We start from the raw sequence: 12,355 nt of genomic DNA, 5'->3' as shown, positions 1-12,355 counted from the left end.
TGATTTTGTGGACAGGTGTCTTTTATACAGGTGACTAGTTAAGACAGGTGTCCTTAATGAGGGTGACTAATTGAGTAGAAGTGTCTAACCACTCTGTGGGAGCCAGAACTCTTAATGGTTGGTAGGGGTTCAAAAACTTATTTCACTCAATGAAATGCAAATCAGTTGCTATCTTTTATTTAAGGTTATTTTTTCGATTTTCCTTTTGATGTGCTATCTGCCACTGTTAAAATAAACCTACCATTGAAATGATACTGTTCTGAGACTTTTCATTTCTTTGTCATTGGACAAACTTACAAAATCAGTGAGGGGTCAAATAATTATTTCCTCCACTGTAGATATGCCTAATTGCTTTCCCGGCTGCGCGGTCCCTTTTCATTTACATCACCATGCTGCTGGTCCATGATTAGTGAATGGGAACAGGTGTTCCCAAAGCCAATCACAGTGCCTGTAATGAATGAAAGCTGGCATCAGCGAGATACTGGTATTCATTCACAAAGTAAAAGTAAAAAAACACATGCACAATTCATGAGGCCAAAATGTAAAAATACACCCACATACGCTATTATATATAAAAATAAATATTTTGTATTAGTTTTTAACCCCTTTCACACCTACCCCATAGTTACCAAAATAAAACACTTTGTAAAAAGAAACATAAATAGTTACCTTAGGGACTTTTTTTTAACATGCATGTGAGGAGGGTATATTACATTTATTATTTGCAAATAAAGGCATGTAATTATTGATGAAGTGTATGTGTATATATATATATATATATATATATATATATATATATATATATATATATATATATATATATATATATATATATATATATATATATATATATATATATATATATATTTAACTAAATGGAAAAATACATCTTTATTTCCAAATTAAATATTTTCACCATACATTGTACTGAGGGAACAATTTACATGGTGTAATAACCGGGACAAGTGGCCAAATACAATGTGTGGGTTTTATCTATAATAGCACATTGTATTTTAAAACTATAATTGCTGAAAACTAAGAAATAAAGATTTTTTTTTCATTTTATTTTCTTTAAAGAACAACAGTTAGCCATCATATGCCCCCCCCCCCCACACACACACACACAAAATACATATGTAAGTAGATAAATGCTTGCTCTACTTACATATCAGATGTAATGCACTGTCCACGTTTTGGTTTATTTTAATTAGCAATTTATATTATTTTCCTGGCAGGGGCCATCTTGTGCCCTCCAGGTTAAAGAATCCCCCTCCTCACCGCACTGATTCAGAACACAGCGGGGAGGATAAAGGCAGCAGGCAAAGACTCACCTAATAATGTATCCAAGTGCTGGCATTCCCATCTGTTCTCTGCACTACCACCGGAGGCAGTGCAGAGGGTATAGAAGGGAACTGCAGCACCTGGAACCATTATTCAGGAAGTCTGTGTGCAGCTCCTTTATCCTTCCCCAATATTCAGCACGGGGAAGAGGGAGAATTCTGCAGGTGGCAGATGCAGCAGAGAGGGAGCCCGCATGCCTCTGGAGGAGGGGGGCCGAACACAGTGACAGGAGACAGCCTCTGGCCCCCCTCACTGCGCACTAACGCGGCTGAAACATAGTGAAGGGGAGAGCAGGCATCCAATCACAGCGCAGAGAGGTGAGTCACAGAGGCTTCAGCCAATCAGGCTGACACAGCATAGCATGTCACTTCTCTTTTGCGTCTGTGTTAGTCTGCAAACCATCATAGAGCCTGGGGGCATGGGGAGAGAAGGAGCACAGTAAGATTGATTTTAAAGTTTGGATTTGCCTGGTTAGCATCCTCTTGACTATTGTGACAGCCTGCACTAGAAAATTAATTTTGTATTTAATGCCTAACAGTTGCTCTTTAAAATGAATACAAAATGAAATAATTCTTAGGAAAAAAGTATCACCCAAAGAAAGCCTAATTTGTGGGAAAAAAACAATATATAGATCATTTTGGTGTGATAAGTAGCTATAAAGTTATTGGCGAATGAATGGGAGGAATGTGATGTGAAAATTGCTCTGGTTTTTAAGAATGAAAAAAACTGGTTGGGAAGTGGTTAAAGAATCTCGGAGGGGCACATCACTAGCCTGAAGAAGTGGGGTGTCACACTGTGCTTGGGTGAAGCCACTTCATTGTTTCTTAAGGAGGTAATCCAGCACTCGCTGAACTTCAGAATGATTAGGTTTCTAAATACAGTTAGTCAGGCCAGTTCTGCTCATGATCCTGATTACACAGTCAAACAGGCACATACTATCTTGTTTCTCAGGATTACAGCAACACAGTTATTGTCTGTCTGTATAAATACCTGTAGTCGAACCATAGAATGCTGAATATGCCAGTTGTATACTGATATCAGGTTCACCCAGAGAAATGTGACACAAATTGTAGACTTGAATTGAAAAATGAGAACTAAGGCTGGTCAGCTGGGGGGAGTAAGAAAAAGTCCAGCCTCTTAGCTCTGCCAATACCTTTCTAGAGCCAGCCCTATCGTTCTGAGCTTATAAATGTTGTAAAGCTCTTGAGTTGGGGGGGGGGGGGGGGGGGGGCAGAGAAGCTTCTCTGATTTGTTTGATCTTCAAAGTAAGTAAGCACAAGACAATCTGATAATTTTATACGGGACTACCACTGTAATCCATTAACTTCCGAGTGAAGTGGAACTTTGATTTATTAACTCTCCAGTAACTTTATAACAGTGTTTATTTCTATAGAATTTATTGTGTTGTGTTTAATCTTTTAGAGCAGAGATTATATTTTGAGTTTCATACCATTATACTTTAAAGGATACTAGAGCCGAAGTATATAGGAGAAACGGGGGGAGCTGGCATGTATGGTGAGCCGTCCCACCACTCCCCCCCCCCCCCCCCCCATTCTTCTTTCTGCCCTTCCGTCCTTATAATTGCCCTCCGACATTCTCTTCCAGGTCACATGAGTAGGGCATCACTGTGTACCTCCTACAGCACGCGATTACAGCCAGGAGCTCTGCGCATGAGCGTGACATAATCGTAACATCATGCGCAGAGCACTCTCGGCCACGGTCACATGCTGTGGGACGCACTCAGCCGGGCCAGTGCAGGTGCAGTAATGTCCGACTCCGCTGACCCAGAATAGGGTGCTGGAGTGCAGTTAGGTGGATCGAAAGGTTAGAAAGAAGCAGTGGGCATCAGGATGGCTCACCATACATGCCAGCTCCACCCCGTTTAACCTATATACTTGGCTCTGATATCCTTTAAGTATTCTTTTCTTTATCATTTTAACTATTGGTGGGCCTCCGAATAGCCCCGCTGTTCGTAATCGTAATTTCGATGACCTCTTGTTGGCAGTGGCAGAAGGTGGGTTAACTTGCCTATGTTGCTGCCTATAGCTGATGTGGTTCACTAGCATCGGCTATAGGCGGCAACATAGGTAAGTTAACCCCCCACCACAGCCAACAAGTCCAACTTGTAGTTTTGATTAGGAGCAACCATAGCTTGCTGCTACTTTTAACTTTTACAGTGGTGTATTTTGTTAGGTTTTTTTTTTTTTTTTTCATATAATCATCAATGCCCCATTTTTTGTTTTTTTAATAAATAATAATAAAAAATAAGTAATTTAGACTGTCTCCGTGTTCAGAGTAATTCTAGTATTAAGCTTGCCTCTGTGTGTTACCATAAAATTATTGTGTAAGCTGATACAGACAGGGGTTAAACATAAAGTGCATGGGCCATGCACTTGGAAAGCATGTGGTGTCAGATGTGTGTGTGTATTGGGGAGAGGGCAAGGTTTGTTAGTTTAAAGTAATCTGAGCAGCCTTTTACATAACATGTATAAAACTAAACTTCCCCATACATGCTCAACAGCGGTCTTTTATGCAGCACAATTGTTGAACAGCTTTTGTTGTGAAACAAGTAAAAACGGCTAAAAAAAGTATTTTGCTATTGTTCAAAAAGCTGATACGACTGATAAGTCAATCCAACAGTTGGATTGGGTTCTTATCAGTCTTATCAGCTTTTTGAACTATAGAAAAAAAAAATGTTAGCTGTTTCAACTTGTTTCACAAGAAAAGTTGTTCAACAATTGTGCTGCATAAAAGGCCGCTATTGAGCGTGTGTATGGGGCATAATGCTGGGAATACACGGTTCATTTTTGAGTCATTTAGATGGCTCAATAGATAATTTCCGACATGTCCGATTTCTCTTTCAATCCCTTCGCCGCTTGATTTCTGATAGAAGTGAATGGTAAAAAGATAAGAAAAACGAGCGGAAGATAAGAGAATTGACTGCAGAATCGAGCGGCAAAAACGATCGAGAGGACAATCTAGCGCCAGAAATGAACCATGTATTCCCAGCATTAGGCTGTGTTCCGGAATGTTGTAAAATTGGTGTGTAGAGTAAGGCTGAGAGGGTCAATTTTCACACACAGGACAAATACTTGTGTCTAATGAAACTACACAAGCTGAAGCCATTGTGTATTGGCTAAGGCTAAATGGTTGGTCAGTTGTAGGTGGGGTAATGACATCAAATTATCCTGCCCTAAACTAGCAATCATGACACCTTATACCAGTGATCTGCAAACTCGGCTCTCCAGCAGTTAGGGAACTACAAGTCCCACAATGCATTTGCCTTTATGAATCTTAACTGTGGCTTTCAGACTCCTGCAATGCATTGTGTAACTTGTAGTTCCTCAACAGCTGGAGAGCCAAGTGTGCCTATCACTGCCTTATACCAATGAGAATATGGAGGCTATTATGATTGGCTAACCCCATGGTCCTTTTTTTTTTTCTCCTCTGGCTTTATTAAGCGGATTGGCCAACAGTATGGTCCTCGCCCCCTTTACCATATTCACTAAGTGCATTTTTAGCCATACACCACCTGAGATTTTTGTGACTGTCTGCTTGTTTTGCTCAGCTATATTTATAAAAAATAAATAAAAATAATGTGTGAGCCACGGGGAAAACATGATCAACTTGAAATGGTTAGCATGTAATTGACTCTAGTTGTTCTTTTCCTTCCTTGACTCCCACTATCTTTCTTTCCTCACCTATTTGCAGCCTCTCCACCTTGAGTATCTCGCTCCCTCTCCCTACTCATATGAACTTTAAATACATCCCAATCTTATTCTATAGGTTCTAACATGGAGTTGCCCATCCTTTGTAGCTACAACTTCAACTCTTCCATATAGGCTTCCCACAAGCTTTAGAAGTGTTTTTATGGAAGTTTTGACCATTCTTTTAGAAGATCATTTGTGAGTATGGCTCTGTGTATACTAGTCAAGTTCTTACTTCTTACAAAATCATTCTCTCTCCTCTGTGTTTATGGACATTGCTTTGTGAACTGGTGCTGTAATACCGGAACAGGAAAGGGCCGTCCACAAACCGTCAAGATCCTCCACTCTAGACTTTCTAATCTGTGTGTTTGTGGACCTTGTCTTGATCACTGGTGCCATCATCCTGGAACAGGAAAGCAAGGAATTCTCCAGAGTGTCTAAATATCTTGAAGCAATCAGAGTTCCTTTCACTGGAACAAAGGACCTAAATCAGACCCCTGACAAACATCCCCACACAATTATCTGCCCTACACCAACCTTTACACTTGGCACAATACAGTCAGGCAAGTATCGTTCTCCTGGCATCTACCAACCCCAGACTTAACCATAGTGTAAGAAATGGGCTGCGTGTGTTCCACAGCTTGCTTTCAACAGCCATTCCACGTTTTCAGACAAAAGCCTTCACTTCCTGCTAACTGACCTTAAGAAGGAACTCCAGCCTAAACAAACATACTGTCATTAAGTTACATTACATGCAGTTGGCTGATGGTGTAATGGTTAAGGGCTCTGCCTCTGACACAGGAGACAAGTGTTCGAATCTCGGCTCTGCCTGTTCAGTAAGCCAGCACTAATTCAGTAGGAGACCTTTGGCAAGTCTCCCTTACACTGCTACTGCCAATAGAGCGCGCCCTAGTGGCTGCTGCTCTGCTCTGGCGCTTTGAGTCCGCAAGGAGAAAAGCGCAATATAAATGTTGTTATTTGTCTTGTCTATTTGTCTTGTCTTGACATTAGTTATGTTAATTAAAATAGATAGGTAATATAATCTCTTACCCACACTGTTTTAAAAGTACAGGCAAATGTTTGATTTCATGATGGCAGACATCTTTTTGGTTGAAAGGAGGTGACAGGGAGCATGAGACACAGTTCCAACTGTCCTGTGTCCTGATCACCCCTCCCAGTTGCCAGGCAAAGTGAATAACAACGTAGGGAATCCTATCATGCATCAGGGGAAAAAGCCTGGGCTTTTTTTCTTTGATGGGTGGAGCTTAGTTAAAAATGCAGCTAAAAATGATGCTTTGGTAAGAAAAACAAAGTTCTGATGCTGTGACACTGTTAAAGAAACACCAAGCCTTTTCAGTTCTGCTGAGTAGATTTTTAGTCCATAGGTTCACTTTAAAGGAAAGGTTCAGGGAGGGTGGGTAAAAAATAAAAATCAATTTCCACTTACCTGGGGCTTCCTCCAGCCCGTGGCAGGCAGGAGGTGCCCTCGCCGCCGCTCCGCAGGCTCCCGGTGGCCGACCCGACCTGGCCAGGCCGGCTGCCAGGTCGGGCTCTTCTGCGCTCCAAGGCCCGGAACTTCTGCGTCCCACGCCGGCGCGCTGACGTCATCGGACGTCCTCCGGGCTCTACTGCGCATGTGCAGTAGTTCTGCGCCTGCGCAGTAGAGCCCGGAGGACGTCCGATGACGTCAGAGCGCCGGCGTGGGACGCAGAAGTTCCGGGCCTTGGAGCGCAGATGAGTCCGACCTGGCAGCCGGCCTGGTCGGGTCGGCCACCGGAGACCACCGGGAGCCTGCGGAGCGGCGGCGAGGGCACCTCCTGCCTGCCACGGGCTGGAGGAAGCCCCAGGTAAGTGGAAATTGATTTTTATTTTTTACCCACCCTCCCTGAACCTTCCCTTTATGCAGAGATACAGTTTAAATCTGTTGAAAAGCATTCTTTCAGCCAATGACACTTAGGCTACTAAAAGGGAAGTGATGTGTAGTGAGGGGGTGGAGTCAAGGAGGATATAGTATTTGATTATGTGGTGTGAAGGGGGCTTCTGGGGTCTGCTGCTGAAATCTTGTCTGAGTAAGATTGTATGGGTATCTGTAATATGGTATGTACTTTATAAGATCTTGGGAAGCTGCATTCAGCCTAGGTATTAATGTATTCATTGTGAGGATTGTAATCAATGGTTTATGCTTTATACTGTTGAATTGCTCTGTAAATGTTGCTTTCTGTAGCTCATGAATGTCTGTATCTGTATCGCAAATATCACATGCAATATAAACTTTATTTATACTGTTGTTGATGTGTATTCCGTTGCTAAACGACCACCTAGAACTTACGAGAAATAGATATTGTTGTCTTTATTAATATCCCATTGTTGATAAAATATTTTCAGCAATATCGGATTTCTTACAATAGTATTGTCACATGAAGAAAACCAATTCATTGCTCTAGAGCAGTGGTTCTCAATATTAGTACTGGATCTACCTTTTATGAAATACAATGTTTGCCGAATACTCCCTAATATGAATATCAACATTTCAAGTACTCCTTGACATATGTATATTTGTGTATACATGTCTTTCAAAAGTTGCTCTCTACGCACTGGGGGAGGAGGAAGAATCTGGCTGGGAACTATGGGAACCCGCTCCTCATCTCCATGTCGCTGAGTAAGTACAGGAAGCAGTGCATATTTTACCTGCTCCAGTGCTGCATTGGGTCTCCACTTTTTTTCTGGCAGCCACACGCTTTATGCTGCCATCCTCCAGCTCCCAGTGTCATGTGATTGGGAGCTAGATGGTTAGTGAGATGCAAATAATTCTGAATTAATGCAGGATTATGCAAATATATGTATGCAAATATATGTAGCTTGAAAATCTTGGGACATTTTCAAACTGCTTAAATTTCCGTACAAAATTTGCATAAGCCTGCATCAACTCAGAGTTATTTGCATCTCATTGGCCATATTTCCCGGGCAGGCAGTGTAGAGTGACTGGCTGCCTGGAGATAGAGAAAGCTGATGCAGTGCTGAAGCAGGAATATATTGCACGGTTTACTCTGCACAGGGGGGAGAGGTTTTGGGGAGGTACTTGGCAACGCATTTTTGGGGAAGGGGGCATGACCATCAGGGCCGGATTTGTACTCTTCCCCCGCCCAAGGCCACTGTCAACAGCCGCCTCCCTTCAGTATAGATAGCCTTATGACCCCTTTTTCCCTCTGGTATAGGTATCCTGATGACCGCCCACCTTCCCTCCAGTATAGGTATCCTGATGACCCCCCCTTCCCTCCAGTAAAAGTATCCTGATGACCTCCCCCTTCCCTCTAGTATAAGAAGCCAGATGATACCCCCCCCCCCTTCCTTATGGATAGTCTGATGACCACCCCCTCCTTCCAGTATAGGTAGGCCTGCTGTCCACCCGCCCTTGATACTGTGGTGCCCTAGGCCATGTCCTATTCAGCCTTGGCTTAAATCCGGCCATGATGACCATTTTGCTTGGGAGCCAGGGAAATTCTTGTTATGCCGATGGTTTTATCCTGATTCAAAAAACTCACTGATTTTGCAGCATGTGTAGTTTTTTTCTTACTACCAGTGTAAATGTAAATGAGGAATAACAGAGAACAGCCTTTTATACCCCCTCATTATGTCACATATACTTTACACCATGTCTCTCTACACATACCGTATACTTCCCCCTTTTCCATGTGTATATTTTTACTTAAAGGGAAGATCCGAGGCTAAAAAAAAAAAGTTATATTTACCCGGAGCTTCCTCCAGCCCCTGGCAGCTGATTTGTCCCTCCGCTCCCAGCTGGTGGCCCGGGGTCCCCTCCGTTGGAGATGCCGACCTCGACAGGATGGCATCTTCCTCACGTGCGCGTGACCACGCCACTTGCGCTCATGTGGCTTGGAGCATTTTGTGCAGGCGCAGAAGTACTGAACGAAACGCTCCAGGCCATGTGAGCGTGATCACGAGCGGCGTGGCCCCACACAGGTGCAGAAGATGGTGAGGTTGGCATCTCCAACCGGGGGAACTCCAGGCCACCAGCTGGTTTATGCATAAACTATTAAACATCCTTCTAAAATAGTGTAAAATATTTTTTTTTTTTAAATGAATGGTTTCATCAATACAACATGTAATGTAAACAGTGACGGATGACGGACTGGGAGGCTAATCCATTTGTTAGGGTTGTTTTTTTTTTTTTTATACTTTCATTTCACAACCATAACTCCTGCCGACCTAGTTTTCAGTGGTATAATCCACTGCCAGCAGGAATCACCTTTATAGCTATAAAGGCTGAGCTCCTCATTGTGTCTACATTGTTGCTAAGCAACTAGAGGGCAGGAGCAGGGAGTTGTTTGTACAAAGAGTCATAAGCTGCTGAGAGTCAGACAGAATCAGTCCCATCTACACCATATGATTCTTTGTCAGTTTCGATTCAATTTGATTTGATTCATTGATCCGATTTGATTCAATCTGGCATGTCTGATTCATGATTCGATTCAAATTTAATCGAATCCTGAATCGGACATGTCAGATTGAATCAATCTGAATCAATTATTATTATTTATTGTATTTATAAAGCGCCAACATATTACACAGCGCTGATCAATTAATCAAATCAAATTGAACCGAAACTGACAAAGACTCATATGGTGTAGATGGGACTGATTCTGTCTGATTCTCCCATCAGCTTATGACTCTTTGTACAAATGACTCCCTGCTCCTGCTGTCTGGTTGCTTAGCAACAATGTAAACACATATTGAGGCGCTCAGCAGAGCTCAGCCTTTATAGCTATAATGGCTGCAATTCCTGCTAGCAGTGGATTATACCACTGAAAACTAGGTAGGCAGGAGTTATGGTTGTGAAATGAAATTAAAAAAAAAAAAAAAAACACCCCTAACAAATGGATTAGGCTGGGTTTACATTTGCTTTAGCAGTCAGGATTTTCCAGACCGGATCCTGCACGTATACTGTACAAACGGAACGGACGTTTGGCAATCCAATGATAGTCTACTCGTCCGTTCCACGCGGACCGGATACGGACTCCGGACACTTTTCCAACTTGCTCTATTTTTCACGTATGTTGGATCTGGCCGCCGCACCCAGACTGGATCCTGACTGCACCATCCGCACAGCTGAACCAATGAGAAACCGAAAGGAGACAACACACTGGCTATAAAAAAATCTGGACGTTCTACCCACTTCCTATGCGTTTTCATGGGCCCAGCGTTTGAGGAGTGGAGCAGCAGTTACTTGTGGCTGGAGATATTTGGCAGCATGTCGGACGAAGAGGTGAGGCCCTACACACTTGAGAACCTGATTCTACAGGTGCAGCAGCTACCTGCCTGGTGCACCCACCATCTCCTGCGAGGAGCACGCCTTCTTCCCACATAGTAGTAGGTAAAAATCAAAAAGGAGACAATTCCTAGGTAAAATGAGTACAAAAACACTGAATCCATGGTCCAAACTGCAGTCTCTATAACCAAGGATGGTCTCCACACGTCAGGCTGTCTCCAACAATGACCCCAGGACTTCTGCAGACCTCTCAGACCCCAAGAATTTATATAGTCTGTATCTCTTTAAAAATGGATCCGGATATCAACCTGATCACCTACTGATGAAAACCGGATGCAAACGGAACGGATCCGGACCGGATCCTGAGTGCAAACGTACGCATCCGATCCGGATGCGCACGGAACGGATCCGGACATCCGTTCCGTTTTTTGCAAAAACGCAAGTGTGAACGGGGCCTAAGCCTCCCAGTCCGTCATCCATCACTGTTTACATTACATGTTGTATCGATGAGACCATTCATTTTTTTTAAAAAACTTTACACTATATTAGAAGGATGTTTAATAGTTTATGCATAAACCACTTTTTATTTTATTTTTTCCTCATTCGTGAAAGAACTCCTTAGAACTCTTTTTTTTTTTTTTAACCTCAGACCTTCCCCTTAATCGCTTGATGTGAGTCTGACTGCAATATGAGGTTGAGCATAATAGCTAACATTTCATTTGGAGAACAATATGCGCTGTAATTTGTATTTCCTCCCCAAGATCGCAGTCACAGCTATTGTAGGAGAATACATAGAAACAGCATACTTGTCGTCCAATAGGAGAGGGAGAGCTCACATAGAGGAAGTGGAAAGTAGCGAGGAGGCATTGCTGGGACTAGAAGTACCGGAGGCAATAACAGATTATAACTTTATAATCTATATCTGTAAGGTATCTTACATATTTGCACAAAGCAACCTATCCACACTATAAGTAGAGATGAGCGTAATGGCGTAATTACTACTAATAATTTCGCGTAATTAGTGTAATTACGTTTATGGCCGTAAGTACATAATCGTAATGAAGAAGGATTTCGCGTAAGCGTAATTTTCGCATTGCAACGGGTATTACGAAATTAATGCGTATGGCCATGCTCCCGAAGCGCAAAAGTTGACGCATGGATCAATGTTAGGTAGCCGCCGACTTTACGGGTTAATAGCAAAGCCCCCTTAAATGCTAAGAGCCTCAAATTTGGAGAATATATTAAGGAGATCAGAAGGAATAAGAGGAAATTTTTTTTTTTCAAAAAGACCTTATAGTTTTTGAGAAAATCGATGTTAAAGTTTCAAAGGAAAATTGTAAACATTTAAAAACCTGCCGACTTTAACGGTTAATAGCAAAGCCTGCTTAAAGTTTAGGAACACCAAATTCCCAGGGTATATTAAGGGGATCAGTGGGAATAAGAGGAAAACATTGTTTTTCAAAAAGACCTTATAGTTTTTGAGAAAATCGATTTTTTTAGTTTCAAGGGCGAAAATGTCTTTTAAATGCGGAAAATGTCAGGTTTTTTTGCACAGGTAACAATAGTGTATTTTTTTCATAGATTCCCCCAAGTGGGAAGAGTTTTACTTACTTCGTTCTGAGTGTGGGAAATATAAAAAAAAACGACGTGGGGTCCCCCCTCCCAGACCTCTTTAACCCCTTGTCCCCCATGCAGGCTGGGATAGCCAGAATGCGGAGCACCGGCCGCGTGGGGCTCCGCACCCTGACTATACCAGCCCGCATGGTCCATGGATTGGGGGGTCTCGGAAGGGGAGGGGCAGCCAAGCTTTCCCCTCCCCCTCCGAGCCCTTGTCCAATCCAAGGACAAGGGGCTCTTCTCCACCTCCGATGGGCGGTGGAGGTGGAGGCCGCGATTTCCTGGGGGGGGGGGGGGTTCATGGTGGAATCTGGGAGTCCCCTTTAAAAAGGGGTCCCCCAGATGCCCACCCCCCCTCCCAGGAGAAATGAGTATAGAGGTACTTGTACCCCTTACCCATTTC

This window comes from Hyperolius riggenbachi, chromosome 10 (genome assembly GCF_040937935.1).
Source record: "Hyperolius riggenbachi isolate aHypRig1 chromosome 10, aHypRig1.pri, whole genome shotgun sequence".
Classification (NCBI taxonomy): Eukaryota; Metazoa; Chordata; class Amphibia; order Anura; family Hyperoliidae; genus Hyperolius; species Hyperolius riggenbachi.
The sequence above is the reverse complement of the archived record's forward strand: the minus strand, read 5'-3'. Positions refer to the sequence as shown.